Source organism: Marmota monax, unplaced genomic scaffold (assembly GCF_021218885.2).
Source record: "Marmota monax isolate L192 unplaced genomic scaffold, Marmota_monax_Labrador192_F-V1.1 WCK01_AAM20220418_F8-fsc00226, whole genome shotgun sequence".
Classification (NCBI taxonomy): domain Eukaryota; kingdom Metazoa; phylum Chordata; class Mammalia; order Rodentia; family Sciuridae; genus Marmota; species Marmota monax.
The window spans coordinates 1,007,084-1,033,771 of NW_026693142.1; the positions used below are offsets into that span (position 1 = coordinate 1,007,084).

Consider the following 26,688-nt stretch of genomic DNA (forward strand, 5'->3'; position numbering starts at 1 on the left):
TGCTCAGGGAAAAGCAGGACTGGTGAGTCTGTAATGAAGTCCGACTGTTTGCTGCCTGGACTGGGGAGAAGAAAGCTGGGCCTGAAAGGAGAGACCCGGCCTGATGTGCAGAGATGGGGACGTGAGTCCCAGGCCACCCACCTGAGGGCTGGGGACAGGAACACTCCAGGGAAAAGCAGGCTCGGACTCTTGGCTCTGCTCTTGACCTTGAGGGAGTCACAGCCTCACCGAGCCCCAACTGCTTAGCGGTCAAACCATTTAACTTCTGTCGGGGGCAGAAATGGCCCCCAGATTTCACAGGTGGAGCCCAGTCACCAGTGTGGCTGTATTTGGAGACAAGGCCTTTAAGGAGGTAAGGTAAACAAGGACACAAAGGTGGAGCCCTAATCCTATAGGACTGTGGCCTTGTGAGAGAAGGAGACCCTGTCCCCTGACCCACCAGCACATGAAGGTGGCTGTCTGCAAGCCAGAAAGAGCTGCGGGAGCCACGCCTCTCCATCTTGGACCTCAGCCTTGGGGCCACAGGGTGACGTGTCTCTTAAGCCGCCCAGTGGGGACAATCCCATGCGAGGCTTCGGTGCTGTCTGCAAGGCTGGGATCTGCAGCAGATCACACTTGATGCCCTAAGTGTGCAGCTGAAGGGGACAGGGCCCTTGCACAGGCCACCTGGTGACTGGAGCAACACCCAGCCCCTTGATTCATGCTTCCTTCTCCACACGTCCCTTCCCTCCTGCCAAAAAGTGTGTGTGGTGGGGGTGGGTGGCACGGGGAGGCCTCGGGCAGGGGGGGTCCTAGAAACTCAAGCAGGAAGCCATTCCTCCTGGTTTCAGGGTTGTTCCCACACGGAGCTAGGCCCTGCGCCACCCGGCACGGCCACTGGGCGGCACTCACACCCTCAGAGCGAAATGGCTCCCACACTCTGCGGGACTGGAGGCTGGAAAACCCATTTCTGATTCCACTGAATTTAAACTGAAAGGCGGAACCAGTGTGAATTATTCTTCCCTTAAAAACACCTTTATTCTTCTGTTAGGTTACCTTTAATGGTCAGTCATTCAGTGAGTGAATGGAGATGTGCTGTAACTGAAATGCCTGTGGGGACTTCGAAGACTTGGTACCCAAAACAAAAGGAACAAAGCAAAACAGAGGACAACCAGGCACCCGTCTGTCTCCTGCATGTGCAGTGACGAGCCCAGAGGAGCCGGCACCCGTTTCCATGTTGAGGGAGTGGCACCGACACGCTGGAGCCTGCCGGGGCTGGTCCTAACTCCTGGGCTGGAACAGTGCCAACCCGCGGGTTCCCGCCAGCTGTCCCCAGCTCCACATCCTGCCTGCAGTTCTCAGAGTGTGGCCAGGACCACGGTGCCCTCAGACTGCGCAAAGCTGTACGAGAATTCATCTCATCTGCTTCTTTCATTGTTAGTGTGGGAAGGGCATTTGAAGTTGGAGGTGTGGCCGGTTCTGTTTCTGTTGGGCTGTCCTAGAGCCTGCTGGGAACCGGGCTTTGCCCTTGACCCCCACCGAGAGAGGGAGGAGGGCTCAGCTAGGCAGGAGCCAGACCCGCAGCCCTATTCGGGGTGCAGGCTGGGAGGTGGGACTTATGCCCTGCTCTTAAAACTGTCTTTACCAGAGGACTCATCCGGGGCCCTGCTTAGAGGGTGGTCTGTCATGGATTCAACCGCTGTCTCCTGAGAGAGCTGCCCAGGGACTCAGGGCAGTTGGTCCCCTTAGCATCTCTCAGCCCTAGATGGCTCCACTGCACACCTGTGGGAGAGGAGGGGTGCACCATGTCGTGGGGTTTTGTGGGAAGGCGTCTGACCTTGCAGACCTATCAGAGGGACTCAGGACTGCCAGAGGGCACTGGGCCACACTCCAAGAAGGGCAGGCCAGGATTTGGAGCTGGGGTCAGCTGGCTGTAGCCAGGGCAGGCACTGTTCCAGCCCAGGATCGAGGGCCAGCCCCAGCAGGCTCCAGGGTGTTGGTGCCACTCCCCAAACATCAAAAGGGGTGTCAGCCCCTCTTGCCTCAGCCCCCTGCTCCCCCACAGTCCCGCCTCTGAGGGCACTGACATTTGGCTGATGTTGGGGGAGCTTCGCCAGGAGCACCCTGCTGCCTGCTCACTCCCTTCCCTGAGGTCCAACACTGTGTGAGTCAGAGCCCTGCAGAGAAACAGTCCCACTGTGAGGGTGGGTGCTGTGTGAGACACGGGGTTCGTGCCAAGGGGGAACCCTACAAGCCTGACGCCTGCAGGGTGCGCTAGCAGATGGAGCCCAGGGAGGCGCCGATGGTCTTGGGGTGCAGAATCCCTCTTGCTGGGGGAGGGGGAGGGCATTCCCCTCTGAAGGTGATCCCAGGAGATCCCTCTTGGTCTGCAGGGACAGTGCCGCAGGCTGGGCACTCCACGGCCAGCAGGACCTCACGGGCCCCAGTGCTGGAGGCTGGGAGGGCCAAGAACCAGGCTCTGTGAGCGCTTTTGTGCTGCCTGGAAGTGACAGAAGACATCACAGGACGGGGGCATGTTGCTTCTAGGAGGAAAGCTGGGCGGAGGGTGCTGCCCCCGGCCTCCTGCATCCTCCCGGCCTCCTGCAGGCCTCCACGCGGCTGTTCTGGGGCTCAGGCTTCCACCACGTGGACTTTCTTCACTGCAGCAGGGCAGAGGGGGTTAGAAGTGCCATGAGGACCGGCCATGCTCTCCTTGGGAAGAGGGCAAGGGACCCCTGAAGAGTGAAGGACGGTGCTGCTGCTTGCCTCAGGTGGCCCTCAGCGACTGGCCAGGGCTGTCGGTAGAAGCTGGAAGGACCCACACCCAGGGTGCGCCCTGCGACCTCCCCAGACAGCAGGCGATTCTTCTCACCTTGCTCCAAATCAAGGGTTCGAGTGCAGGGGGCCTTGGAGAGCATGGACCTGGGCCCTAGCTGCAGTCCACGGGTAACAACAGAAACACAAATCACTTCCTTTCAGGTTTCTCCCTTTTAATGTACAAGTTTTATTAACTGCCAGGGAAAGGAATGGGAGAAGGTGCTTCCCTGGTACGATATCCACAGAGAAGCGTCCAACGCTGCACGGGCAGAGGCGGACACAGGTGAGACTGCAGACTCCAGCGACGTGGGGGATGAACTCTGGGTTGGCCCAGTGCCCCTGACACATGCCCTCCCGCCCACCCAGTCTGTGCCAGGTGGTGTCGCCCACGGCAGGACTGGGCCTGCTGCTCACCGCACAGGCTGCACGCCCCGCCTTACTCAGAGGGAGCTTGGAGAGGTCACGAGGTCACGTGGAGACCGACACAGGAGCGGCAGTGGGCACAGCAGAGGCAGGAGTCCCCACTCGGTGGCTGAGGCAGAAGGAGCCTGGGAGTCGGGGCCCCCTGAGCCCCGCTGGCTCCGCAGCACTCTGCAGGAAGGGGCCGCTGTGCTGACACCTGGGGTCTGCTGTGTCAGTCTCCGCTGGAAACAGCTGGAGAACCATGTGCAGTTTTCATGGCAAGAGAATCCCACCCGGAGACAGTTCCCAAGCCGAGCCCTTTCCCTGGAGCCTGGCTGTGCCGGCCCAGGCCTGTCGCTCTGTCCTCAACAGAGTCCACACGCAGCACCCCATTTGCTGTCCTCTGCCCAGGGAGGGCTGGATTCTCTTGGGAGTAAAGCAACCTGGTTGCTCTCCTTTCCCTGGTGAGGGGTCCCAGGGCTGAGGGATCAGGCAGTGCTCCGCAGGCTGAACTTGAACTTGGCAGGATGTTTAACAAGTTCGGGTGGCCTGGTGGGAGACATCAGAACACTGTGGGTTCTTAGCAGAGCCGGGGTGCTGTGCCTCCCACCACCCACACAGCAGTGCATCGCCACGGGAGCTGTGTTCCCCACCCTGACCCTGCCAACCCTGCCTGGTCAGGTCAGTGGTCCTCCAGGAGTCGTGCCTTTGGGGACATCTGGCATGTCTGCCTGGTTGTCACAGCTGTGGAGGGGAGGGAGCATTGCCAGCACCCACCATCAGAGCCTGGGGAAGCTGCTGAGCACCCTCCACGCACAGGACTGCCCCCCGCAGGGAGTCACCTGGGAGAGGCCTGGCTTAGGCGCTCACCTGAGGCAGGCAGGGTTCCTCTCACACTCCCACCGGGTGGGGCCTGCTCAGATTCACTCTGAAGACAAGGAGAAGCAGAGACCTCAATCTGCCTCCAGGTCACTGGCTCAGGCCCGTGGACTCTGGGCGAGAGCCAGCCGCTAGCCGGAACATGAGCTGCAGGATCACCACTCGGGCTAGGAACTGGTGGGAAGACCCAGCCCAGGTGGGAAGACCCTCACAGCTCAGTGACAGCAGCAACCCAGAGAGATAGCTTGACCTGAACCTTTCCTGGGCCCCGGGGGGCCAGAAGTTTATTGATATGCTGAAAGGATTTGGTGGCAAAGTAAATGAAGCCTCCAAACTAAAGCAAGCGTGGGGGGTCCTGAAACAGGCCGAGACCACCCCGTGGGTGTCCTTGGGGGGGGGGAGGGCAGTAAAGCACCTTGTTCCACTCCCAGGAAGCAGGCCCAGGCAGAGGAACGGTAGAGCCCGCCCCGATGGGGTGCCCAGGTAAGCGCCGTCTTGAAGACACCAACTCTCTCTGCCTCGTACACTGCTACAGGGTGGAGCGCCCTCTTGAGTGCACACCAGGACAACTGCCTGGGATGGTGGCCGTGCAAGGACCAAACAGATGAATGATGTCACTGCTTCTGTAGCCCAACTTATAAACCCTTTCCCTGCAGTAGCTGGTCACATCAGAGCACCGTGGAGAGGGAAGTGCCCGTTCAGGTGGCCGCTGCTGGACAAAACATTGAGGAGATTGAAGATGTACTTTCTGGTGAAGCACCCTGTGAAATGGAGGAGAACGTGCTCCGACAGTTGCCTCTGGATCCTCCCCGTGAGCCTCTCTGATGAACCTCTATCCCATCCCCCTCCAGGTCTCCTCTTGGCAGCCTGCCCCACTGCCCTAGCACATCTGGGCTGTGGATGGTCACAGGGACAAATGTGAAGACATGGTCAGGTGGACACACCCTGCTCCACCAGGCCCCCACCTGGAGCTCGTCCCTCTTAACCCTGCGGGCACAGACCGGGGGAGGGCTGCAAACAGCCGGGTGCACGTGTCAGCTGTCTGCTGTGCCACGGTGCTTTCTCAAACAGGATCATGTGCCTTTGCTTGTTGGATCAGACCTGGCATCTGTGGCCGGCGTCAACAGAGAGATTACCGAGCTCATTTTATGGATGGGCTCAGAGAAGCAAGCCGTGTGACTTCCCAAGAGTGGAGGTCCCTGGACTAAATCTTAGTGAAGGAGAAACTTAAGGGCCTAAGTTCACGTTCACCTTTTGCCATTTAGAAAGCACATATGATCAAGATGGAAAGAACAAACAGATGAAGCCACTCTTGTCCACCCCTGAAGTGCCATGCACATGCAAGGTGTCTTATAGCCCTTCTCCCTCTCCCTCCTCTCTCTGATCCACACACACACACACACACACACACACGCATGTTTCTGGGGATCCCCCTGGATGTATAATCATAAGTGCTTCTTGATGTAATAATATGTGTGATCATCCTGTAACGTGGCTTGAATTCTTCTCGGAGCATTGATTCAGAGGCTGGCTCAGCAGCCCTGAGTCTGACCCGTGCCCTCCGCACACCCTTAGATGGCTTTCTGTCTGGCTGGTGGGGATAGCTCTGTGTGCTGTTTTCCCTTACTGGGAGTTCGTGTCTCCCTCTTACCGTGATTACATCCAGAGCTGCACCTGGGTCTGGCCCTCTTCCTCTGCTCTCTGATCTAATTTCCCACTCACTGTGCTGACTGCCGATTTGACATCTTTTTTTTTTTTTAAGAGAGAGAGAGAATTTTTTAAATATTTATTTTTTAATTTTCAGTGGACACAACATCTTTATTTTTTGTGTGGTGCTGAGGATCGAACCCAGCGCCCCACGCATGCCAGGTGAGCGCGTTACAGTTTGAGCCACATCCCCAGCCCCAACTTGACATCTCCGATGTGATGGTTTTATCAACCCTGACTTTCCAGGGGCAGTATCTGGCCTTTTCCCCAATGTTGAAGGGCATAGACCATGTCCCCCAAAAGCTCCTGTGCTGCTGCAGGAATGTTCAAATGTAAAGTTGTTACCAAAAGCTCAGCCCTTGTCCTGATACCAATTGAACAAGGACAAGGACATGGTTTTGAGCAAAGGGGAAAAGAAGTATTATTGCTTTGCTAGCAAAGGAGAAACAAGATTCCTGTCCCAGAAGTGGTGATTCTGCCCATCTGCAGGAACAGGGGGCTTTTAAAGAGGGGACTCAAAGGCTCCACTCCAGTGTTCTCTGTTGAAGTTGTAATTCACTTGTTACTTTGGGAGACAGTCATTTCTGTGATCTGCTGGTGCCACCCCCAAAGTCTGACTTACTTTGTTCCTATGGGTGGGTGTGTCCTCGAGGACAGATAACTCTGCCTAGGATGGGAGAGAAAGGTAACCCTGTTTCGCCTGAGATTAAGGAGGAGCAGGGAGAGATTAGGGAGGAACAGGGGGAGAGAAAGAGAAAGAAACATGTCACAGTGGCAAAGCAGCAAGGGTTGTATTCGAAGCATAAAGTGAACCCCTGTTACAAATGATTGGACTGTGAGAGTTGTGAGCTCAGAGGTCCATTCTGGTTCAGATGGACTGGCTGGGAACCATAGGCAGGGGGTGTGGCTGCAGGAGGGTCACTGGTGGAATGCTCTAGAAGGGTGCATCTTCCCTGTGGCCCCTTCCTTCCCCCTCTCTGTGCTTCCTGGACACCAGGAATGAAACAGCTTCCCTCTGCCACTCCATTCCACCAAGATGTTCCACCTCACTCCTTGTTCCCAGAGCAATGGACTCACCTAACCATGGACTAACTCTCTGGAACCATGAGCCCATAATAGACTTGTCCTCCTGTGAGTGGCCCACGCCTGGTATTTTGGCCAGCAATGCAAAGCTCACTAGCACAGCAATTGCTACTGAGAAAAGGGGTTGTTGCTGTGACAAATGGCTGGAGGGTACACGTGTAGGGGCTCATAATGTGGCTGGGGGTGCACATGTAGGGGCTCCTCATCATGTGTCTAGAGGATGCACCTGTGAGGTTCCTTAGATGGCTGGAGTGTGCACCTATATTTGCTCATCAGGTGGCTGGAGGGTGCACCTCTGTGGGTCAGAATCACATGGCTGATTTGTGCACCTGTGGGGTTCATCACGTGGCTAGAGGGTGCACCTCTATGGTTCATCACATGGCTGAATGGTACACCTGTAGGGTTCATCACATGGCTAGAGGGTGATGAGACTTGTGGGGCTCTCCACATGTCTAGAGGGTCCACCTGTAGGGGCTCTCCACATGTCTAGAGGGTCCACCTGTAGGGGCTTTCCACATGTCTAGAGGGTCCACCTGTAGGGGCTCATCATGTGTCCAGGGTGCACCTGTGAATATAATCATGAGGCTGGAGGGTGTGCAAACAAGGCCTCATCGTGTGTCCAGAGCAAACACCTGTAGGGGCCCATCATAGGGCTGGAGGGTAAACATGTGGGGCTCTTCACGTGTCCACAGGGTGCACCTCTAGGAGCTCATCATGTGTCCAAGGGTGCACGTGTAGTGGGTCATCACATGGCTGGAGCGTGGGCCTACAGGGCCTCATCAGGTGTCTAGAGGGTGCACATGTGGGGCTCCCATATCAAGAAGGTGCACTTGTGGGGCTCATGATGTGTTCAGAGGGTGCACATGTGGGGCTCATCACATGGTTTGAAGGTGCTCTGGTAGGGTCTCATAACATGGCTGGAGTGTGCACCTGTAGTTGCTCATCATGTGGCTGCAGGGTGCACCTGTGGGGGCTCATCTTGTGGCTGCAGGGTGCACTGTCGGTGCCTATCACGTGTGTGGGTGGAGGGTGCACCTCTGATGAGCCCGTCGCATGGGGCGGCTCTGGATCTCTCCGTGGCCCCCTCGGGCACTCTCCTTGAAGTGTGTCCCGCCTTCCCCAGAATGAACATCCTAACACCGAGGCCAGAGCTGTGCTGCTCTCCGCAGCCTCCGGAGTCGGTTCATCGATAACTAGACGCATGCAGCAAGAATCACAAACACTTCTGAAAGGGGTGTGTCTGGTCCTCTCTGCGACCCCCTTGCCATGAATGGGGCTGTCACAGAGGTGAGGACCTGGACCATCTTTCCAAACCTCTTCAGGGCTCCCTGAGGTCCAGTGAAGACACGATCCCTCTCCGGCTCTTTTTCTCAATGGAGCAGGGTCCAGCAGCTCTGGGACTGAAGCCGCCACAGATGGATGGCAGAAGACGGGGGAGACCCCTTCAGGCTGACGGTGACCACGTGAAACAAGGCCACTCTTCACATGAGTCTGTTTTGTTTTAAAGTACAGTTTTCTTTTTTGGAAAAAAAGAGTATTATTTATGGTTGTATGTGATGGGTCTGGTTTATTTTAAAATGAATCCATAAGTGTTTTACATTTATCACCTTTGTTTTCTAGTATGGGAAATATCAGAGGCTGTGATCCACTCCAGCAAAATCCTCCGGGATCCTCACTGACTCAAGCACCTGCAGGAGTTCAAGACCAGTGGGTGCCTAGGGAACGGGGGCAGCCGTCCTGGAGGCTGAGGACGACCTAAGGATCCAAGCCCCCTGCTGTGTGAGACAGACAAGGTAAGACTGCAGTGCACAGCAAGAGCTCGTTTATGTAAAATCAAATAACAGCAGGACTTTGCTTCACCTTGATTACACTGCAAGAATCCTCTTTGCACAAGGTCTGGTGGAAATGGCCGCAGGGCTCCTGGGAGGAGGCGGGAGGTGGAGGAGGACTTTCACTTCTCCCCTGTGGATCTCCACACTGTTTGAACATTTGACAACAACGGGATTTGTTCACCTACTACCTAGCTTTCTGTTTCTGTTTTTAAGAAGAGAAGTGGAAGTTAACAGAGGGACTGGCCTCACCCAGCTGGGTGGACTCTTCAGAGAAGGCAGGTATCAGAGGCCAAGGACACTCAGGAACGCTTCGTACCCGGTGCCCTGGAGTCTGAGAATCCTGTGTTGGCTTTACTAATTCAGGTGCCAGAAACACTGATTCAGTACATTCAGGAGGCCCTGGCAGAGGATCTAGCCAGCTCCAAGGTGTGTGCTGTACACGGATGTCTGGGAACTCAGCCAGCTGGCCCAGGGGTGGAGCCGACCGGCCACAACTATAACAGGCCACTGTGTCCTGATCTCTTTCTAAACACCCTCGAGCCACGGCTCCCACACGGCACCCCAGTGCCTCTGTATCAGGGTGTCTGAAGGCAGGAAGCCTCGGAGCACCACAGAGGAGCAGCAGGCTCAGGCCGCCGTGGAGAGAGAGCCAAGGTCTCCAACCACCCTCCCTGACCTTCTTCACGCAGGCACCAGAGACCCCTGTGTGTGCAGGGGGCGGAGCTTTGCTCCATGGCAACCTCATCACCATGGTAACTGCAAACTGGTCCAATGGGGCATCTTACAGTAGAGGGAGCAGGAAGGGAGCTGGGGGTCACGGGTACCACGGCGTCCCAGGGAGCTGGTGTTGGTGGAGGTGTCCGTGCTGACGACGACGATGGGCATGCCACCTACATCACTGGGGGAGGGGCTGTGCGTGTCGCCCACCTGTGGCCCACCATGGGCCCTCCTTGCACTCCATGTTGTGGGTGGGAAGGGGGTCGAGGCTCGCCAAGCCCACGGTCAGGAGGTGGAGAAAGCAGGTGCTGGCCTGGGCCTGGGTGCCCAGGGGCCCGTGGCCTGGTCCTGGCCACCCTCACGTGACCCCCCAGCTTCACAGCAGGCAGTGGAGCACCAGTCCCGCGGGCAACCCCAAGCCGCCGGCCACCACCCTGGCTCTGTGTCCTCCTTGCACGGCCTCCTGAACAGGGTTGGTGAGGACGGAGAGGCTGGACGTCCGAGGGGTTTTCAGGAAGAAGGTTCGCTGACTGCGGTCGTCCAGAGAGGGCTGTCGCCCGAGACCCTCTGAACAAGGGTTCCGGAAGTTCCTGGGACTTCCCACCCCGGGGAGGCGGGGCTCGGGCTCGCTCAGAGAGAGCCTCCCTTGGAGCTCTCAGGAGGCGCCTGGTCTCCTTTCTCAGAACCACGGAGGCCCCCGCAGACGCAGCTTCTGAGGACAGAGCGGCAGGGACAGGCAGCCGGCCACAGCGAGCCTCTGTGAGCTCCTGGGAGGCTCTTTACCGCAGGTCCTCTGCGGTCTGCAGCCTGCCCAGGGTCAGCACTCGCCCATCCTGCCTGGGCCTGGCCGGTCACGGCCGTCTGCAGAACCCAGGACCCGGCGCTCGCGGGCACAGAGCGGACGGAGGTTCACCACCGAGGCTCGGCTGGAAGGCCTCCACGTGCAGCTCACTCTGTGTGCTGGCCTGAGTGTGTGCACACGGCCCCGCATGCGCTCACACACACAAAACACCACATAGACACACACCATACACACACACACACCCCACACCACATACCACACACACACACCAACACACACCACACAGACACACCAACACACACCATGCACACACCAACACACACACAAAACCACATAGACACACACACCACACACACACACACACACACACACCACATACCACACAGACACACACACCCCCCACACACCACATACCACATGGACACACACACACCCCTCACAGACACACATACCATACCATACCACATGGACACACACACACCCCACACAGACACCCCCCCCACACACACCACACAGACACCCCCCCCACACACACACACCCACACACACACCCACACACACCCCCCACATACCACACACACACCCACACACATACCCCACACAGACACACAACACCCCCACACACACACACCACATACCATATGGACACACACACACACACCACATACCACACAGACACACACACACCACATACCATATGGACACACACACACACCACATACCACACAGACACACACACACCACATACCACATGGACACACACACACCCCTCACAGACACACACACACCACATACCACACAGACACACACACACCACATACCACATGGACACACACACACCCCTCACAGACACACACACACCACATACCACACAGACACACACACACCACATACCACATGGACACACACACACCCCACACAGACACGAGGAGAAGTGGCCCCTGACCCTGGAGACCAATGTCTTCTCTCTTCTCAGGGATGGGGACCTGTGGGCCTGAGGGACAGGTCCAGCTGAACCTGGAAGAACTCTGGCTGATGTGGACCTGTCCCTCAGGAAACGGCCTGGACACCGTCCCCATAGCTGGACCCCATCTGTGCGTCTTTTGGTGCCCCCTGGTCAGCCGTCCATCTTCATTCTGAGGAGACCATTCCCTGGAGCCGTCACCTGCTCCCAGGTGGTCCCCCAGCTTCTACCCTCTTAGTAGCTCTGACAGTTCTTCCTTGGGTCTACCTGGCATCCTCTAGGGAGGCCTGGCTGTTCCTCCTTGTGCTTTGGCCACACGGCCAAGGGGTACAGAGGGTGGGACACACTAGGGAGTCTCTGAAGACAAAAAGCCGGTTCCCTGCAGGACAGGCCTTTTCCCTCCTACCAGCTCACCAATCCCTTCCTCACTTAGTCAAGAAAGTGGCGCAGGACATTCTGTGTCAAGGGCCACTAGGCGAGGCTGGGGCCTCCACAGGAAAGCCCGGCTCCTGCCTCGCACCGGCTGACCCCACGCCCTCCCGCTTGCCCAGAGAGGCCCACTCTCCTCCCTCCCTGAGGTCAGGGCCTCCACCAGGCAGAGGCTGTGGCAGAGAGACTGCGCTTCCTGGGGTCTCTCCTGAGCACCTAAGGGAGACAGGGAGGAGGATGGTTATCCCAGTGACCCACCCAGCACCCACCCAGCACCCCCACACCTACTGAGCATCCCAGTAGCAACTGACATCCCGCACCTACTCAGTGCCCCAGCACCCACTTAGCAACATAGCACTGCTTGGAGCCCCAGCACCCACGCAGCACCCAGCATCTACTCGGTTCTTCCTTTGCTCTGAGCTGCTACAGCAAAACTTCACAGACCAGCAACTTACGAGGAGCAGGCAGTCATGTGGCTTGTGGGCCTCATCAGGTCTGATGCGGGCTCTGCTGTGTCACAACACGGGGGAAGGTCTCACGGGGGAGGGGTAGATGGAGAGAGAGGCGGGCATGGCCCTCCTTCTGTGAGGGTCCCACTCCCAGGTAATAGCACCAATGCCCCGTCACCCCGGGAGGGCCCTTCCCAAACACTGCTGCTCTGCAGAGTTCCCAGCACATGGACTTTGGGGACACATTCAGGCCCCCGTGGCCATCAGGGCATCCACTTTCCCTGGAGTTTCTGATGTGTCCCTCCCTGGGAAGGACCGCACGCCTGAGCCCCTGGGGCAGCCAGTCCCACCCCTGGGATACTGCGCCGTGTCCAGGCTGTCCTCAGGAGCTGAGCAGCAGTGAGCCCAAGTCCCTCTGAGTTTCAGGACCTCCCACAAACCCTTACAGATGAAGCCATCGAGCACTGAGCCCTAGCCCTGTCCCTCGGCCCCAGGAAGGAACCTGGCCTCCCCAGGGCTCTGGGCCAGGACCTCCAGGTGCTCTTAAACATGCTGACGACCAGAGAGGGTTGATGGAGGGGCCTCCCGTTTAATTTATTTGCTTGTTTCTGATTTGTTTTACATGACAGGAGAATGCGTTCTGACATATTGGGCACAAGTGGAGCACAACCTCTCCTTCCTCTGGCTGAACATGGTGCAGAGTCACACCGTGGTGTGATCAGACATGTACATAGGGTAAGGATGTCCATCTCGTTCTGCTGACCCTCCCATCCCCACACCCTCTCTCCTCCCCTTACTCCCCTCTGCACAATCCAAGGTTCCTTTATTCCACCACACCCCCACTAGGGATTAGTATCTGCTCATCAGAAAAAACATCTGGCCTTTGGTGTTTGGGGTTTGGCTATTTCACTTAGCATGATATTCTCCAGCTCCATCCACTTGCAAATGCCATGATTTCATTCTTCTTTAAGGCTGAGTAATATTCCGTGGTGTATATGTACCCCATTTGGTTTATCCATTCACCCACTGAAGGGCATGCCAGTTGGTTCCATAGCTCAGCTATTGTGAAGGGAGCTGCTAGGTACATTGATGTGGCTGCGTCACTACAGTAGCCGATTTTAAGCCCTTTGTGTATCAACTAAGGAGTGGGATAGCTGGGTCCAATGGTGGTTCACTCCCAGTTTCCTGAGACTCTCCATCCTGCTTCCCGTGGTGGCTGCCCGGGTCTGCAGTCCGCCCGCGGTGTGAGAGTGGGCCTTTCCCGCGTCCTCGCTGACACCTCCTGCGGCCTGCAGGCCTCCTGTCTTAGACTCCAGCTGGTCTGTGTGTGGCCAGCCTGGGAATGGCTGCTCCTGGCGTCTTGCGGGTTCTAGAAGCAGGAAGGAGGCTGACCGCCTGTCACAGCAGGATGGCTCTGCTTTGCCTGTCGGGTCGAGGGTGGAAGGAGCAGGGACGTCCGGGGGCTCTGAAGGACTCCCCCTCCAGTGAGTGCCCTAGTGGACGGAGTCCTCTGGCCTGCCTCTGGCTCTTCTCTGAGCTTGCTCCTTGAGCCGCGCACCGTCACTTTCCCTTTCTCTGCCCTGCTGCAGTGTGCCGAGCGGCTTGGCCTGGGGACACACGCTCCAGGGCCAGGCAGGCCCCACGTCCTGTGAGGCTCTGCACCCGCAGAGCTGATTGTCCCCCACGAGGCTGGGGTGGCAGCCTGGGGTGGCAGCCGTGTTCTGCTGGCTGAACCCACAGCAAAAGCACAAGCAGAGAGTGTCCTGGTGGCTCCGCCAAGTGGAGCGGGGCTCGAGCTCCGCGGGCTGATGCCAGCTCTCCTGCCAGCCCCCCTCCTAGGTGCCTTCCAGAGGCCCCCACCACGGCTTTGGGGTGTGGGGTTGGGTTTTGCTGAGAGGGGCAGACACGGCCGATGGAGACGTGGGGGCTGCAGGCCTGTGGAAGGCCCTGCACCAACTTCAGACTCAGCCACACGTCCCGCAGGTAAGCATCAGTGTGGTGTTGAAGTCCTGTCAAGATTTAGCTCGGGGTCAGTAAGTCCCGATGCGTCTGCCTGCCCGAGGTCGCGCCTCTGATCTGGGGTCAGCAGCCTGGGAGGCCCTGGGGTTGGGCTGGAGGCAGGGCCGGCGACCCAGCGTCTGGGGAGCTCATCCTCCTGGTGTGAGCTCCTGGCTCTCCAGGGCCCCTTCCCTGCTGGCATCCGATGGCTGCCCGGCTGCAGGTGGGGAGGAGTAGCCTGAGCAAGGTGTGCCAGCGGCTGGGCTGGAAAGCGGAACGCGGCCTTCCCCTGGGGGGAGCAGGGGGGGCGGAAAACACCTGCTCAGGTTTCAGCGGTGAACGCACGAGTATGTGTGGGAACAGTGCACAGACAGACAGGCAGGCCTGAGCTGCTCGATGCCGTCATCACCATCACTGACGGCTCGTGGGAGGGGGTCCTGGCAGGTCCCAGCGGAGCTGACCACCCCTATCACCTGGTGGTGCGGAGCTCTCACACAGACACCCAGATAGCGGTGATTCTGATACAATCGGACAGTGTCATCGAACAACAGGGGGCCGACCCTTAATGCTTGGAGCAAGTTTCTGGGGAAAGTTTTGAAAAGAACCAAATGGCCTTAAAACGGAGACCAAGGGTCAGGTCCTGCCAAAGCACCCTGGTCCCCACGTGTGGCCCTGCTGGAGGGAGCCTCCCTCGGACTCCACTGCACAGGGAAACCGGATGCAGGCTCACCTGGAAGGGCGCGGCCCAGGCAGCCGCGGACAGCCGTGACCAGGCCCCGGCTGCTCGGACCCTCGGTCACGCATGGTTCTGGGTGTTTCTGGGTGAGAGGAGCCTCTGAGCCAGTGGGTGAAGGAACGCAGACACCTCCGCAGTGTGGGTGGCCTCGTTCGCCAGTCGAGTGCCTGAGAGCAGCGGAAGAAAGGCAGGTGCCGAGGAGGGAGGCTTCCTGCCTGCTTCAGGCTGGGACGTGGGCATCCGTCTCTGGATCGGATCGGCACCGTCAGCGCTCCGCAGCTTGCTGACCATGGAGCGCGTCAGCCTCCCTAGACCCCGAGCAGATCCCTTACAATAATCTCTCTCCACACACAGAGCCAGGGTCATCTAAGGACAGGGACACAGTCTAGAAACAGGTCTGGTGTGGGCACGCTGGAGTGCACACACACAGGGCTGCCACGGGTGCAGTGCAGAGCCAACTCGAGTGCGCGAGCCGCTGCCCGCCAGCCATGGCACTGAGTCGCAGTGGCCTTCTTCAGTAGGAGCCACTCCAAACAGTGACACCCAGTGCAGCACAGGAAGACCTCAGCCCGTGCCACCAGCACGTCCCTGTGCGGCCGTGAGTTGCACACGGCACCACCATGGTTTGGCCAATGTCTGCCAGGCACCAGGTGACAGGCTTTCCAGCTGCGTTGTGACCTACGGGCCACCCTCGCAAGACATGTGCCTGTGGTCCCTCCTGGGCTGAGCCGTGGCTGTGGCCTGTGGCTGTGCTTAGACACACAGCACATGTCACCTCTGTCCTTGGGGCTCTGTGCTGTGCCAGGCAGCAGCCCTCAGTCCAGAGCTCTCAGCTTCCCCTGCCGCGCCCTGCTGGGCTCTGCTGTGACCTCTCCTGGCCACGGAGAGACTGGAGGGTGAGAGCCTGGGGTCTCCGGGGGCTGCAGAGGGTCAGGCAGGGCTCATGGCCTCGGGGAGGACAGCCAGCAAGTGAGTGCCCCCAGCCTGCGTGAGCAGTGAGCCGTGGGGGCGGGAATGCAGCAGGAGACAGGCGGTGACTGTTACCCAGGGGATGACAGGAAGCGGGGCTTCTGTGCAGGGTCCAAGGGGGAGCTCCTGAGGAGGGGAGCAAGCTAGAGGGAGTGAGCACAGGCATTGAGGCCACCGTCCCCAAGGGCAGGGCTGCGGCTCACCCAGGCCCTGCCTCAGGCAGGGTGTGAGCAGCAGGAGGCCCTCCCTGAGCTCAGGTGCCCCCGGGTCTGGTCGTCCACTCTCCCGCTGGGAGCCTCCTGTGGACAGCCTCCCTTGACAGTGCTCCTGGGGGACTTGAGGCCTCTGGGAGAAACCCAGGACAGGGCACGGGAGCAGCGTGGCAGGTGTGTGTCACCTGGTGCCGGGGAGGCCGGGTGTGCGCAGGTGCCCAGCGGCTGCCACCTGTGTGAGTCTCTCTGTGCCCCTGCCCCACTGACCTTTCCCAGAATCTGGGTGGGGCAGGGCCGTGTGGGGCAGGTGCCTCTGCGGGCGTGTGCGCCAGCTGCAGGGGCCTGGCCGGCCCACCTGGCACCCCGAGGTGCCTGGGCCCTCAGCCCCCTGGTTCGGGTGGATCCCTCGGTGGGCCCCTCCCGAGCTTTCCAGGCTGGCCCTTGGCCTGCAGTGACTGAGGAGGAGAACTGACAGAACCGGAACCATGCTGGGGGTAGCCCGGCTGCCCCGCAGGGTCCACTGAGCCCGGCCTGCCCCATGGGCTCCACTGAGCACCTGTCGTCTCACCTCCTTGGTCCTCGGCAGGAGCCCTGGACCCCGCACCCCGAGGCCCTCTTGGGAGACCCACAAGACCCTCCCTTTCCCAGCCACATAACCGTGTGTCACATGCTCTCCATGCCCCTCGCTAGGACACCCGCTGGCGAGGACGGGGTGCCCAGCAGATAAGACAAGCCCACCGCCGACAGGAAAGATCCCCAGGACACAGAACGAGGCCACTCTGCTCACTGAGCTGAATTTTGCCTAGGAAGAAGAGAGCATCGTCAAGGGAGGCTGTCCACGGGCAGGCTCAGCCGGGAGAGTGGACGACCAGACCCCGGGGGCATCTGAGCCCCTGTAGCTGTCGTGAATCATCCATGTGAAGTCTATGAGCTCTGCTCCTGTTGTGTTTAAGTGAATGGATAAATATCTTCCAAACATTCTGGGTTGAGTTTCCATCCCTAGAGTGGTAAATAGGGAGAGTACCTCCCACAGAAGTGCTCTCTGGGGTCCTCAGTAACTTTTAGGAAGGTGAAGAGGTCTCCGGCTGGAATGTTTGAGAACAGTGCTAGGATCCCGGCTCTGCACCTCACCCAGAGAGTGAATGCCTGTCTCAAGTGACCTGAGCTTCTCAGGTGACCGAGAGCAGCACGCACTGTGCTCTCTGTTCTCCACGTGCTGCTTGAACCTTGGCAGACATTGGCTCACTTGATCCTCCTCTGACACCCAAGGTCGCATGGTTTCCACCTCCCACGCATGAAGGACACAGAGGCTGGGACACGTGTCTGGGGTCTCACGGCCACAAAGTACACAGGCTGCAGCCCGGGAGGCCTGGCCTCCTGTGCAGACCCCCACCCCCTGGCCGCTCTGCTCACCAGCCCTGTCTCTCCCGCGGCTGTGGCCCACAGCAGTCCCTCCCTCTGACCGTGGTTTCAGTCTCAGGGTCCTGGCTCCCGCGTCTCCGTGTCTGCGTGTGAGCGTGTGTGAACGTGTGTGGGTGTGTGTGAGCGTGTGTGAGAGTGTGTGAAGCCTGCTCGGCTGCCGTCACAGAACACTGCACGAGGCCCAGGGTGTGCTCCAACCACAGAGCTCACCGCCATGGGGGCTGGGGCCGGAGGTCAGGGTGTCGGGGCTGGTTGCTTCTGGGTTCTGTCTCCTCCTGAGTCCTCTTGAGATCCCTGCACCCCACGTGTGTCTAGGTCCCGGTCTCTGTGCGTCCCTCACCACTCGGTTTGGGTGGGGCGCAGCCTGTGACCCCACTTCACCTCCTGCCTCTGCGGGCAGCCCCATCCTGAGCTGCTGGAGCTATGGCTTCCACACGGGGGTTCGGGGACACACTCAGGCCTACCACAGGGGCCACACTGGGGTCTCACTGACTGAGGGTGCCACTGGCTTTGTTGGAGGAGAGAGAACACGTTTCCTGTACACCTTTCAGAGAGCCAGCTGGGCTCTGGGGGGCTTCAAGGAAGGAGGGCGCCGCGGCGGGAGGTCCCACGTGCCCCACGGGCTCATCGTGCCCTCATGCGCCTGGCGATGTGGGCAGTGAGGTGTCGTGTGCTCCCGGGGCACACGGGAGGTGGAAGCCCACAGCACCTCTTGGCTTGCGTGAGATCTGCCTGGAGTCCTCACCCCCTGCTCTGTGGCCTGAGAGGCTGGGGGTGCTTCAGGGCAGCCAGGGCGGGGCAGGCTGGCTGGGACCCCACCTCTGTGCCACGCCAGGGCCCCCGCCCGCCCACGGGCAGTCGGCCTGCTCTTCAGTCACGCTCCAGTGGCTTCCGTCCACCTTTCTGCAGGAGGAATCCCTGGGCTCAGAGCATGTCCCTGCAGACCTGACCCTGGTGGGCCCCCACCAGCTCTTCCCACCTGGGGGACCAGGCCAGGGACCTGAGACACACTTCTCTACAGGAGGCCTGGCCAGACCCCCAGAGTGAATTTACAGAGTCCACAGGGGCTCAGGGCTGCTCTGGGGACAGGACTGCAGATCCCTGAGTCCAGGAAACGGCCGGCTGCCCAACCTCGAGGAGCACGGTTCAGGAATTCCCCCTGGTCCTCCGGCCTCGTGCACGCCGAGCCCACCTGATTCTGTTGTTAGGACTTTAAGTTACCAATAAAACTACTCTGCTAGTCAAAAACAAAACAAAACAAACAAACAAGAGAGCAACAGAAACCTGAGACAGGTCCCCCTCGATGCTGTGACCTGGTCAGGCAGCTCCTCATCTGACCATGACCCTCCCACTTCCTGCCCCCCCCCACAGTTCATCTTACACTTCCTGATGATAAGGGGGGGCACCTCCCTCCCTTCCTGCCTGGACCTTCCCATGGAGTGCCCCCTGCCTTGCTCCTTCTCCCAGTTCCCTCACACCCGCAGCCCTGCCCTGCCCCCCCAGGGTCTCTGCTGCTCCCAGAGCACACAGCAGATGAGTGTGCCCTGATGATGAGGGAGCCCATTGTCTGGCCACCCAGAGGACATCAGGGGCAGCCCCCACATCAGGAGCCAGTTTCTCCTGGGCTGTGGAGGAGTCAGAGTCCTGCCCTAGGCCACTGCAGTGTCCCCTCCACCCTGTCTTTGGGCTCTGTCTAGCAGGCAGTGCTGGGCACACATGCAGGCAGAGGCAGGTGAACCTGGCCACTCTGGGCGTATGGCAGCAATGGCGACGTGGACAGCAAGTGCCTTGTCCTACTGGGCTTTGTCTAATTCTAGGACTACCTTCCTAAGCTGAGGGAGGGCCCCTCCCTTGCTGGGAGTGGGGGCTGGCACCTGCTGTCCTCTGCCTCCTGGCCTCTGCAGATATGGCCGGTCTCCAGGGCCCCAGTTCCTGGGAGTGCCCGCCCGCCAGGCCGCAGGAGGGGCGCCCACTCCTGGCTGCCTGCCCGTGCTGTGTGTGTCTCCTCCTCTAGTTCCACACACTCCTTCACGGTGTGCTGGCCACCAGAGCCACAGCCAGCCCAGCGTGTCCTTTTGCCTGGCCCTGGCCACCTGCAGGAGGTGACTGCTGGCTGTGAGGGCTGGGACACCCAGGGCTGCTCTGAGTCTCTTGAACTGGGTCTTTCCATGGTCACTGTCCCTTGCTCTTTTCTTCAGCCCTCCCCAAATGAGGCATCAGAACTTACCTCAAAGGCACTGGATATGAGGCCGAGAAGTTCTCACTCTGTTCGGAACCCCCCCCCCCGGCTGGCCAGGTGTTTCTCCTGTGGACTGGTCATCCTCCCCTCCTTGGGCAGGTGGTCAGCACAGAAGGGCACCCGGCAGTGGACCTGTCTCTCCAGCAGCTCTCCCTCCTGGCTGCCCTGGTGGGCAGGACCTGCCCTGTCCTGTTAGCTGGCTGCACAGGTGGATGGTGGAGTGGAGGTCTGGCCCTTAGTTTCCCCTGCTCTTCTGAGCCCCTGCTCATGGGTACCTACGAATCTCCCACCACTGGCGAGGACCCTCCAACTTGGCCAACTTTATATCCAATGTGATTCCAAGAACAACAACAAAACGGGCTTCAGGTGAAGCGTAAGACACAAGATCAGGGCGGGGGTTTTAAGCTGGCTTCTATTTTTAAGGCATACAGCACAGGGTGGGGACGCCGTGACTGCCCACTTGCAGGGGGTTGGCACCAGGTGGCGGGAACCCCCCGGCAGTCATCCAGGAGAAACGGGCCTACAGAGAGTGTGTCTGCCAGAGCCAGCCTGTGCCCTGCGAAGGCTGAGGAGCTCCGGAAGACAGGGAAGCCGGGGGATGGCGCCCAGTGCAGGGGCATCCGGAGAACCCAGGGAAACCGGCACAGAGGAGACCGTCGCCCCAATGTGGGCTAGCCTCTGAGGTAGAGCCAGGGGCCAGGTCCAGCACGTGGCTCAGGTGTGGCGGCCTGGCAGCTGGGTCCCCAGCAGAGGGAGCAGGAGATCAGGTGAACAGGAGCTGACCTGGAGGGGCCAGTACTGTCCCTCCCCAACACACCTCACTCCCTCCTCTGAGGCGCTGACGAGACCGAGTCCACCCTGACAGCACCGAGGCCCAGCTCTGACCCCAGATGGAGCACCCTGGGCAGTGTGGCAGCTCTGCCCTCTTGCAGCTGTGGTCACCCCAGGGCCGCAGGTCAGAGTGGCAGGGATCTTACAGAAAAATGGTCCCCATCCTTCCCCAGGCCTCTCTCCGTGATGCACCCCCTAGGAACACTGAGAGGACCCCCAAATACAAGGCTGTGAGGACCAGGAGGAAGAGCCTCATCAAACATGCTGGTGACCTGTGTTGGCTGTGTCGCTTCCCGTCGGGGACACTGCTCTGCCAGGCTTCCTGCCGGGGTCTGTTCACCTGAGGAGCAGGAATCCTTGTTCCTGAAGAAGCTGTAATGCAGCCCAGGGCTGCTGCTGGCCACGGGGAGTGCCCCGACCCTGACCCTCCACCAAGACGGCCCCAGAATGAACCCTCTGTGCTCCTTGGTCCAGGGCCAGGTGGACCCCACACTCCATAGCCAAGGCCTGGACTAGAGGGCAGAGCAGCTATGTCAAAGGAGGCCTGTGTTTCAGAGAGTGACCCGGGCGTTACCCCACTTCCTGTTACAGGATCCAGGAAAGCTTCTACTTTGGCTCCCAGTTGTGGTGCACTGCCAGGTCCCCTGGCTCCCTCCTGCTGTCCCTGGGCCTCGCCCCCCTGGGTCTTCAGGCTGGGCCCCGGGCTCCCTGGAGCACCCCCTCCCTGCATCCTGGACCTGGGACTCGTCCAGCACCACTTCACCCTCAGCTCCTCCGGCACCTGGATCAACGCCCCGTGGGCCACCTCCTGACACCAGCTGAACTGCCCTCCGCGGTGATCTCAGAGCAGGTAGTGAGTCACGATGTGGGAGCCCTGGGATGACCAGAACTCCTGTGGCACCTGCTGGGGAGAGGCGAGGGCGGGAGGGAGGTCACAGGCCCAGGAAAGGTGCCTCAGCAGGAGGAAGGAAAGGCGGCCCGTCTGGGGAGCCAGAGGCCCAGTGCAGGAGCCTGTCACGGGTGTCCTCAGGACCTATCTCTCCTCTGCCCGGCCAGGCCATGCCAGTTGGTGCTGCAGAGCTGGACGGAGCCGGGCCCCACTGGCAAGTGTATGTGCCCCATTAGGAGAAGTGGCTCAGGGCCTCGATGGCCTCACTGGAGCTGTGGCTTTGGAGGCCTGTCTTGAGGAGGACATCCACCCGGGGTGCTCATCGCTGGCTATTCTGCCCGCCATCAGTGCAATTTCCACCGACAGGAGCATGTCCACGCGAGGGCCTGCGTGTTTCTCTAAGGGCTTCGCTGCGCCTGGCCACAGTCGTGTTCCGTCACGTGGGGAGGCCCGGTCACCAACAGCTGAAGTCCTCCTGTTCAGCTGAGAGTTCAGCTTTCCCTAGAGAGGCCACGTGGTGGGAGCAGGGTCCCTGGAGCCAGGACCGCGGGAACGCTGCACGCACACCCACCCAGCAGGGACGGCTTCTTGTCCAAAGGGAGACGACTTCAGAATAAACTATTGTTTTACCTTAGAATGTGAAAAGCCCACGCGGCCGGTTTGTCGTTCTCTGAAGATACCCATCTGACTGAGGAGCTCCTTGCTGGGCCTGTGCCCTGCTGCTGTGTGAAAGGAAAGTGACCACAACACTCGGAGCAACCAAAAGATCTTTATTGCAGCAGCGCCACAACGAGAAAGGAAAGAAGGAAAGAGAGAGAGAGAAAAGAGAAGAGATGGACAGGGAGAGAGCAAGAGCAAGAGAGAGGGGGCCTGGCAGGAGGGAGTTTTTATAGCCCAAATCTAACGGGGCCTCTGGGTCTGCAAGCTGCCTTGTTGGCCCAAGGGGGGTTGAGTGCTCAGCCTTGAGCGGGACTTGACACAAACAGGTGATAAAGGACCAGATAGCGGGGTGTGAGTGCGTGGGCTATCTTGCAGCCAACATCTGTTCAGCCTGCCCTGCAGACAACACAGTTCAGCCTGCTCTGCACCCAACACTGTGCACTACGTCCACCAGTGTCCAGGGTGTTTCTGATGGTGAGGACTTGGGAGGAGAGGGACTGCTGCTGGCCTCTGGTGGTGGGGCCTGCAGTGCTGGATGGTCCACCAGGCAGCTTTCCTGGCCTACCCCGGACCCTACACGATACACCCAGCCACATGGGAAAGGCCTGGAGAGGGCCAGAGGACCAACAGGCCCCTCAGACAAGAGGGTCAGACCCAGTGGGAGGCAAGTCAGTGAGGCCAGGCCTCCGGAGCCTGCTGTCCTGGTGGTCTGTGCCTGTGTGCCACAGAACCCCATGAGCAGACGTTCTCCACACCTTAAACATGGAAGCAGGACACAGGGCATGTCCCAGGTGGGGCTTCCTGGGGCAGGACCTGAGGGGGAGCGAGGGAAGGTGGCTGGGGAGGGCGTTCCCAGCAACATGGGGGGGGGGGCTTTGCTGTGACACAGGAAGGGACAGTCTTGAGCCCCTCTGAAGTCAGTCCTTGGCTGTGAGTGATGGGGACAGGGGCCCAGGGGGATGGAGCACTGGTCCAGTGTGGGGATCTGGCCACAATGGTGCCACCGGCCAGAAATTTCCACCATGGACTGGGATGCCCAACCCTCTAGGTCCCAGCTGCCTGTGACGTCTGGTACTGAATCCAGAGCGTCCCACCCTGTGAGCACCACCTCACGCCCTCATTAGCAAGCCCAGTCTCCCAAATCGTGTTCTTTGGGAGGCAGGAAAGAGGTGCTTTCCCCAGAGGTGGGGCCAGTATCACCACCATCTGCCCCCTCTTCAGATGGCTCAGGGGACATCTGTCTGGCTGAGGGCAGCTTCAGGCTCCTGTGGAACAGCCCCTGACTGGAGTTAGCTGGGGCAAGACCCTAGGGCTCAGGACATGGCCAGTGCCACGGGCCTTACGCAGACAGCCCAGCCTGAGAGCTGCCCCCACTTGGCTCCAGGAGACATTTAAACTGGACCCAACTTATCCATCTGAGTTTATGTATGTATGTAGGTACTCATGTATGTAGGTATGTACACATGTATGTATGTAGGTAAGTGTGTACACATGTATGTATGTAGGTAGGTACTCATGTATGTATGTATGTAGATATGTACACATGTATGTAGGTAGGTAGGTACTCGTGTACGTATGTAGGTAGGTAGGTATGTACTCGTGTGTGTATGTATGTATGTAGATATGTACACATGTATGTATGTAGGTAGGTATGTACACATGTATGTATGTAGGTAAGTTTGTACACATGTATGTATGTAGGTAGGTAGATACATATGTATGTATGTATGTATGTAGGTTTGTACTCATGTATGTATGTAAGTAGGTATGTACACATGCATGTATGTAGGTAGGTACTCATGTATGTATGTATGTAGGTAGGTCTGTACACATGTATGTATGTATGTAGGTAGGTATGTACTCATGTATGTATGTAGGTAGGTCTGTACTCATGTGACGCAGTCTGGCTGGGCACAAAATCATGAGCCACTCAAGCAGGAATAAACTTTATTTCCAAAACTCCCGCGAGTGCCATGCTGGCGGCCTTCTCCCAGGACACACACCACACCAACCCGAAATCCCTCCTACCGCACTTCCCCAACCAATGGGAATTCTCCGGAAGTCCCAAAGAGATCTCCAAAATAGCAGGCCAAGGCGGACAGCAGGGGTCTAATATCCAATTGAATGCACATCTTAACATAATCATTATCATCTCAATGGCTTGCTGGCGTCACCTTTCAACCAAGAATGCCATGCGTCATTCCTACTCGGCCATGGCTCTTAGCACTCATGTATGTATGTAGGTAGGTATGTACTCATGTACGTATGTAGGTAGGTATGTACTCATGTACGTATGTAGGTAGGTATATACTCACGTATGTAGGTAGGTATGTACACATGTATATATGTATGTAGGTAGGTACTCGTGTATGTATCTATTTATTTACTTATTAGTCATTCTGGGGGAAAAAGCCTAGGACCTCCCACACACTGAGCACCAACCTGACTTTCCAGGTTCACACCGTGAGGTTCTGTGAGAGCCCAGTCAAAGTGGGCCGCGTGCAGCTGGAGGGTGCCCCCCACCAGGCCAGCTTGTGTTAGGAGCTGAGAACAAAGAAGAACACAAAGATCACGGCTTCCGGAGATCTCCGGTCAGGAGAGGACCCTGTGCTGGCCTCCCCGGGCCCTGCCTGCAGGAGCCACCACGGGGTACACACGTCTTGAACGTCTGCTGTGCTCCACCTCATCCACGAGTGAGTCGGCTGAGAGCCAGGGCTGAGGACTCGCAGGGAAGTGGACCAGGAGGGGCAGCTGCTTGGGTCCCTGGCTCCCCCAGGCAAAGGAGCCACACGGGGGCGAGGAAAAGGAAGGCTGGGGGAGGAAAGTGTCCCCCAGCCGCCTGTCTCCCTAGAAACTAGTCAGAGGTCACCCAGAGGTCCTGCTGGTGGCAGCTGCTGCTGTTTCACAGTAGAAAGATAAGACCAGCAGTGGGCTCAGAGGTCACAGGTCTTCCCATTTGGTTTCCAGACATCTGTGGAAGAATACGCAGGGGTGAAGACGACTCCCTGGGTGAGGCTGCTGTACGGAAGAATCCTGGCCTCTCCAGGAAGTCCAGTAGGGCCCCTGGCCCTCCCACCTCGGCTGAACTCGGTGCAACTCACAGCCACCTGCCGGGTGGGGAGGATGCCACCTGCGCTGCTTCTACCCAGGGGCTGCCCGGGCCTTCCTTCCAGAGGAGACGGGGCGGCGGGTCCCACCTCTCACGTGGGTCACCCAGGTGTCTCAGAGCCAGCACAGACCTTCCCAGGCCCACAGCCCTGCCGGGCCCAGAACAGCCTTCCTAAACCAGAGGTCTCCTCTCCCTTCCCCAGGGCCTCCTGCTGGCTTCAGGTGTACCGGTGAGGCTCAGGTAGCGGCCACGGTTTCAGGAGAAGTCGGCAGGAGGGAGCAGCCAGCCCCGCCGGGGCAGAGGCAGAACAGGCCCAGGGAGGACGGATGGTGCAGGCTGTGGTGGACTGAGGGCAGGGCAGAGTTCCCAGAGGTCTGGGCCTGCAGGTTAAGGTCAAGGGCGCCCAGGCAAGGGAACTGAGAGTGCTGGACGCCTTGCTGACCCCAGCTCAGTGCCTCACATCACTTACACCATGGACAAGTCCCAAACCCACACGTCCTGCTGCAGGCTCTGGTGGCCCTGTCTTCATCACCCACCCGCCCTCCTGGCACCTCTGGCACCAAGCTCCAGCCAACCATCTCCCACCCCTGTGCTTCTGGGCAGCCCAGGGCCCTGCAGGAAGCCTGCCCCAGCCCCTTGGGTCCCTTTCCCTGTCACTGCTCACCTCTGTGTGAAGGCACTAAGGTGCAAGAGCCCAGGGGAAGAGTGAGCAGGACGTGTGGAGGGTGGGGACAGGGTAAAAGTGTAGGGACAGTGCAGCCAGAAGAAAGAGGGGAGGAGGAGGAGGAGGAGGAGGGGAGGAGGAGAAGGAGGAGGAGGAAGAGGAGGAGGAGGGGAGGAGGAGGAGGAGGAAGAGGAGGAGGAGGAGGAGGAAGAGGAGGAGGAGGAGGAAAAAGAGGAGGAGGAGGAAAAAGAGGAGGAGGAGGAGGAAAAAGAGGAGGAGGAGGAGGAGAGGAGAAGAAGGAGGAGGAGGAGGGAAGGAGGAAGAGGAGGAGGAGGAGGAAGAGGAGGAGGAGGAGGAAGAGGAGGAGGAGGAAGAGGAGGAAGAGGGGGAGGAGGGGAGGAGGAGGAAGAGGAGGAGAAGGAGGAGGGGAGGAGAAGGAGGAGGGGAGGAGAAGAAGGAGGAGGAGGAGAAGGAGGAGGAGGAAGAGGGGGAGGAGGGCAGGAGGAGGAGGAGGAAGAGGAGGAGGAGGAGGAAGAGGAGGAGGAGGAAGAGGGGGAGGAGGGGAGGAGGAGGAAGAGGAGGAGAAGGAGGAGGGGAGGAGAAGAAGGAGGAGGAGGAGAAGGAGGAGGAGGAAGAGGGGGAGGAGGGCAGGAGGAGGAGGAGGAAGAGGAGGAGGAGGAGGAAGAGGAGGAGGAGGAGGAAGAGGAGGAGGAGGAGGAAGAGGAGGAGGAGGAGAAGAGGAGGAGGAGGAGGAAGAGGGGGAGGGGGGAGGAGGAGGAGGAGGAAGAGGAGGAGGAGGAGGAAGAGGAGGAGGAGGGGGAGAAGGAGGAGAGGAGGAAGAGGAAGAGGAGGAGGAAGAAGAGGAGGAGGGAAGGAGGAAGAGGAGGAGGAGGAGGAGG

At 59.1% G+C, this 26,688-nt stretch overlaps 1 long non-coding RNA gene across 1 annotated transcript; it reads left to right on the top strand.

Moving 5' to 3' along the window:
* Nucleotides 1-9,072: 9,072 nt before the first annotated feature.
* On the top strand, nucleotides 9,073-16,953 carry LOC124099904 (uncharacterized). Its single transcript, XR_006854126.2, has 3 exons — nucleotides 9,073-9,451; nucleotides 12,690-12,795; nucleotides 16,666-16,953. It is a non-coding gene; the product is annotated as an uncharacterized LOC124099904 (long non-coding RNA).
* Nucleotides 16,954-26,688: the final 9,735 nt, after the last annotated feature.